This window comes from Pteropus alecto, unplaced genomic scaffold, assembly GCF_000325575.1.
Source record: "Pteropus alecto unplaced genomic scaffold, ASM32557v1 scaffold98, whole genome shotgun sequence".
Lineage (NCBI taxonomy): Eukaryota > Metazoa > Chordata > Mammalia > Chiroptera > Pteropodidae > Pteropus > Pteropus alecto.
Genome location: NW_006443570.1, coordinates 10,317,645 through 10,323,761, shown reverse-complemented (window position 1 = coordinate 10,323,761; position 6,117 = coordinate 10,317,645). Strand labels below are relative to the sequence as shown.

The window sequence follows — 6,117 nt, the reverse complement described above, 5'->3', positions numbered from 1 at the left end:
AAAGTGGAATATTGAGAAAATTTCAACACTGCTGAAAGCCTTGGGTGACCAGACCCTTAGTCTCCTTGTCTCCTAAATTGGGATAATTCCTCCCTGACAGGATTGATAGGGTGAGAGAAGGGATTGAAGTTAACAAATGTAAAAGACCTTTTTTCACTGCATACCTATGTGGGTCATGCTTATTATCAGTCATTACTTCATATGATTTTTAGGAGGCACTTTAAAGTTTTAAACCACAAGCCTAAACATTTTCTGTAACTTCACACTGCTTCCCAAATCATCTGGGGTCTCATGTTGAAGAGCCAGTTATTACAGTAATTGTTTATTATGATTATTCTCAATAACAAAAGCAGAAAACAGAGCTAATTGGATTGTGTTTGGGATTTTTACGATAGAACCACAGACCATCAGAGGCAGAAAGGCCTTTCCTGATCCAAACCCCTCATTGTACATCCAGGTCCCAGAAGAGCTAAGCTCACCAGGCTGTACCCCACCCCCACCAGTCAGTTCCTCAGAGAGGCTCTGGCCACCAGTCCAATGCCCTTTGGCTTTGCTGCCTGCATATTTATTCTGTCCTTCACAAGGCAAGAGTGGGGTGCCCATGTTCCCTGATGTAGACCTACACAAGCTGATACTGAACTGAATTAAAACCCTGAGAGGGGCTAGTGCTGCAGTTACAGAGTCAATGAGAGAGAGCTAGATCTTAAATCTCCATTACTACATTGTTTTTACTTATTTTTAACTTATATGCAGTAACATTTATTCTTCATGGTCTGTAATTCTGTGAGTTTTGACAAATGCATAGAGTCGACAAATGCACCACCATAAAAGAGATACAGAGAGTTTCACAGTCCAAAAAAGTTCCTTCATGCCGCCCCTCTGCACTGTTATTTGTAATAGCTTATTATTATTATTATTATTATTATTATTATTATTTATTATGCATTTCTTCTCCAGCTCACTCACTTATTGTAGCCCCTGGGTCAGGAGAATTCCAGAAGCACGATGCCAGTCCCCCACCCTCTTAAAATCGCAACAGCCCGTGACACTGTTGGACACATCTTTTTCTTGTAGCTCATTCTACCCCAGGCTCCCTTGATGCCCACATTCTTCTGGTTTTCCTCCTACCTCTCCCGGCCTCCATTTTTGTCTGTTTGCTCTGACTCTTTCTGCTCTGCTTTTCCTTTAAATATTGGGGTTCATTCTCTCCCCCAGCTGCATACCCTTTCTGGATGAGCTCCTCTGAGGAGTGGGTTTAAATACAACTTGTATGTTGATGCCACTCAAAATCTTCAACGTGACTACCCTACAGAGCTCTAGGCTCTGTTTAATTTCCTGTTCAACGTCTCTACTTAGCCTGCCTAATGGTCCCCCAAACTCAACATGTCCAAAACCTTGCTCATTTCCCCTAAATCTGAACCTTTTTTAAGTTTCCCTCTGTCAGTGAACAGAATCTCTGCCATCCTAGAAATAAGGCTGACTGACTCCTCTCCAGGATGACCCCTTCCCAAATGCAATCCATCATGACGGTCTGTGGTATGTGGTATTTATTTAGGTCTTCCTAAATACCTCTCAAATTCATTTTTCCTGCAACTGCATCCCGGATCTCCCACTTGAGCCCCTGCAATAGCCTCCTAAACATTCTTCCCACACCTATTCTTACACCACTAATGTGCCTAGAAAGCTTTCCTTAACTTCCCTTGACCAAGTCAAATCCCCTTGGTATGCACTGTTATCCAGCCAGAATGTCTTCTATGTACCGTACCCTGTGTGATCATTTGCTTTATTGCTCACCTCCTCCACCAAGCCATAAGCTCCCGTCCATTTCTGATCTCCATGTATCGACACAGTGCCTGTTGGTGCGTAGTGGACAATCAATAAATATTTGTTAAACGACTCAAAAGATGAATGAATGATCAACATCTAATCTCATTGTAGGATTTCTTTTTATATCCATGTTCATAAGTCAATCTGACTGTAATTTTTTCTCATATTGCCTTTTCTGGTTACACTGACCTCATAAAATGAACTGGTAAATGCTCTTTCTTCCATTTTCTGGAACAGTGTGCATAAAATTGGAATTATGTATTCCTTGAATGTTTGTTAAAATTTGCCGGTAAAATGTCTGGGTCTGGAATAAACATTTCCTAGGTTGATTTTTAACTGCCGGTTCCCTTTCATTAATATCTATGGATCTCTTCAGGTTTTATATTCTTGAGGCAATTTTTACACATTAGATTTTTCAAGGAAACTATCCATACCATTGAGATTTTCCAATTTATTAAAATGTTGTTCATAATTTTCTCAATACATTTTCTCTGGTGTATCTACCCGTAATGTCCATTGTTTTCATTCTGCATATTATTGTATATGTATCCTGTCTTTTCTGGGTGAGTTGTGCCAGTGATTTCCCATTTTTAACTAGTGTTTCTTTTTACTTTCTACTAGTGTTTTCAAAGAATCAGCTTTTAGTTTGGTAAACACTATTTTTGTTTCAATAATTTTTGCTTTTATGTAGTATTATATATAAGAATATAAGAACATAATACATTGTGTATTATTAATATATATCTAATATTATTTTCTTTCTTCCTCTCCTTTGGTTTTATTCAGGTGCCTTTTTAAAAGTCTTAAGTTTTAGGTGAGTCTCTTATAAACAGCATATAACCAAGTCTTGTTCGTTTATTTATTTGACTGACTAGTAAGTTTAGTCCATTTACATTTAATGTGATTGCTGATATTTTTAATGCAACTTGTGGGCACAAAAATATATTAATCAGAATCTCTGGCATAAACACACTGTCATCATTGGGTATATTCATGGCCTTATTTTATTTTTTGGTATTATGGATACCTGTAAACCTAAAATAGTAACAGTGACTTACAACTACCTGTGGCTTCTCCCCTGCCTGTTCTCCCATGTGAAGTAACCACCAATCTCAATCTTGTACTCATTATTCTTTCTCTTTTTAAAAAGTTTTATCACATTTTTATCATGTGCATGTTTTAAAATTTTATGAAAAATTTCTGAGGCTTATGTTTTTCACTTAACATGGTATTACTAAGATTCAACTAGATTGTTGCATCTGGGTGTATAGTTCGTTCTTTTTCATAGTTGTATAATATTTCATTATATGACTATGCCACAGTTTATCCATTCTCCTGCCACAGGCTTTTGAGTTGTTCCAATTCTTTGTTGTTACAAGTGGTGCTATGATGAACATTCTTGTCTTCTGCTACATGTGGGTAAGAATTTCTCTTTGGAGTGATTCCTGAGTCGTAAGATATGTGAATATAAAACTTTACAAGATAATGCTGAACTGTTTGTCAAAGTGTTATTCCAATTTGTATAAGCAATGTGTAAGAGAATCTATTAATCTACTGATTTCTGACATTTCAAATTTGTCTTCATTCTCACTTTGCACTTTTTATTTATTCTGCTCTCCCTAAGGTTTTTTACTTTTTCCTTCTATTGAATTGATCAAGAATTTTTTGTTCTCTTTTCTTCTTTAACTAATTTAGAAGTTGTAAGTTCTATTTCTTTTCTTTTAGTGATTACAATTTTCAGCCTGTACACGATTCAACCCCCCTAAAATTATACAATATGCTAAAAATGAGTCATCATTTACATCCTCCCTCCCTTTTATATGTTGTTGTTCCTCGTTATTTTAGACCCATCTGTTTTATACCCCTCAATGTAATCACTGTTGTCATTTTAGTTTTATATAGTTATCATTCAGGTTTGCCCATGTTTACTAATTTATTCACCTTTGTTTCTAGCATACTGTTCCTTTTTTCTAGGTACCAGCCCTTTTCCTTGAAACATATCCTTTAGTAATTTTTTCAGGGAGGTTATGTGAGTGACATGCTTTCTCCGTTAGTATAAAATTGTCTTATTTCACTCTCAGCCTTGAATGATGATTTCTCTGGATGTAGGCTTCTAGACTGAAAGTTATTTTACCTTCAGCACTTTTTTTTTTAATATGTCGTGTCTTCTTGTTTCTCTATTTATTGTTGAGACATTTGCTGTCAGTCTGAATGTCATTCCTTTGTAGGCAACTTGCCTTTTCTTTCTGGTTTTAAGATTTTTCTTTTTGTCTTTAGCTTCCTGCATTCTTACTATGCTATATTTAGGTATGAATTTCTTTTTCATTTACCTGGTTCAAGATTCATTGTACATCAAAATTTTAGGATTTATGTTTTTTTAAACAAATCCGGAAATTTTTCAGCCTTTATCTCTATAAGTCCTGTCTCCCTTGCATCCTCCCTGTTCTCTCGTTCTGATACTTACGTTAGGTGTATAATACACGTTCTCCCTTTATGCAACGTATTCTGAACCTTTCAGACTTTCCTTCACTTTGTCTCTCTGTGCTGCTTCCTGGGCAATTTCCTCAGATCCATTTGCAGTGTTTTCTTCATTTATGTCTAATTTGCTGTGTAACTCATCCAATGAGTTTTTCATTTCAATGACTATACGTATAATTTCTAGAAGTTCTTTTTAGTTCTCTTATATACCTTTTTTAAGGTGTTAGGATATTTTCTCACGGTTTCAGATATTCTTTTATGTCTTCAATAATTTTAACTCACTTATTTTATAGTCTGTCTGATCGTTCTGTTGTCTGAGGTTCCTGGGACTCCTGTTTTTACCACATCTTGGTTATGGTGGATTGTATCCACGTATTTTTTCTGGTTTGGTGTTGGGCTTGTATTTTTATCTTTATTTTTCAGGTTCGGGGATCCTGGACCCTACAGATAGGGTAAATTCCACCCCCAAATTTACATAAAATTTGAGCCGTAGTCCCATATTTTCAGCGAAGACTTTTCTCTCCACTTTCTGCTCATGCCAAGACAAATTTTCTTGTCTCCCTGTGCCATTAGGAAGATTTTTTTCCAATGAATTATTTCTGTAATGATTCATCCTTTTGAGGATTCCAGCTTTATGTGGGGAATGTCAGTTCCATCTCCCCACTTTTAATGGGCCCAAAACACAGTCTCTTTTTCATCTTGATGCTCAAACTTGAGGCTTTCAAGGCCAGTAAACCTGCCGGAAGCCAGCTCCACCTCCGCCTACTTGCTCACCATGCTGTCATCTCTCTTTTGCTTCTGGCGCATTTCGATGGGTGTTTACTGCATTTTGACCAGTATTTATAGATGATTTATAATGGGAGGATTTTCAAGTTATTCAGTCTGCCATGCTGCTAGAAAGGGAATTTACTTTCATTTCACTTTTAATATCTTCTCTTTTGAATGCATATTTTTCTTAGAGTACCATGGCATTTAAGATTTCTGAATAATTTTTCTTCCGAATAATCTTTTATGGGTGAAGCAGTATTGGAATTATCTCAAATGAGGCAAACACAGGTCAGTGCAGCTATACAGTACTTTTGCCTGGGAACTTTATTATTTTTTTTAACGAATTTTTTTAATTAATTTTTTTTAATGCCTACAGCACCTAGTATTCCTAGTACTAGGTCTCCCATCCAAGTACTAACCAGGCCCGACTCTGCTTAGCTTCCGAGATCAGACGAAATCGGGCATGTTCAGGGTGGCATGGCTGTAGTCATGCCTGGGAACTTTAAAAAATACTGATATTTGGGTCTATCCATGAGATTCTGATTTAACTGGTCTGGGGAACAGTTTGGGCGTGGTCTTTTTAAAACCTTTTAAGCGATTCTAATGTGCAACCAAAGCTGAACACAATTACTTTAAAACATACTGATGAGAATAAACAAACAAACAATACGGAGGAAATGATAGTGGGTGAATACCGAGGCTGGGTCATAGAAGGCACTGTGGCGGCCACCTTGCTCTTTCTCTCTTGGATCACTCGATTTGGCAGAAGCCAGGTGCCATGTCCTAAAGACACTTAAGTAGACCGATGGAGAGGTCCTGTCAACAACCCAAACTAACTTGCCAGAATTGTGAGTTAGACACCTTAACAATGGACCTGCCAGCCCCAGCCTAGCCTTCAGATTACAGCTACCCCAGCCCACATCTTGACTACAAGTTCACGAGAGACCTTGAGCCAGGACCTTTTAGCTAAGCCGTTTCTGATTTCTGACCCTCAGATATGGTGTGAAATGATAAATACTTGTTTGAAGCTCCTAAGTTTGGGAG

At 37.4% G+C, this 6,117-nt stretch overlaps 1 pseudogene; it reads right to left on the bottom strand.

Moving 5' to 3' along the window:
- Positions 1-5,440: 5,440 nt before the first annotated feature.
- LOC112473303 lies at positions 5,441-5,562 on the bottom strand (annotated as a pseudogene).
- Between the last annotated feature and the right edge of the window lie 555 nt (positions 5,563-6,117).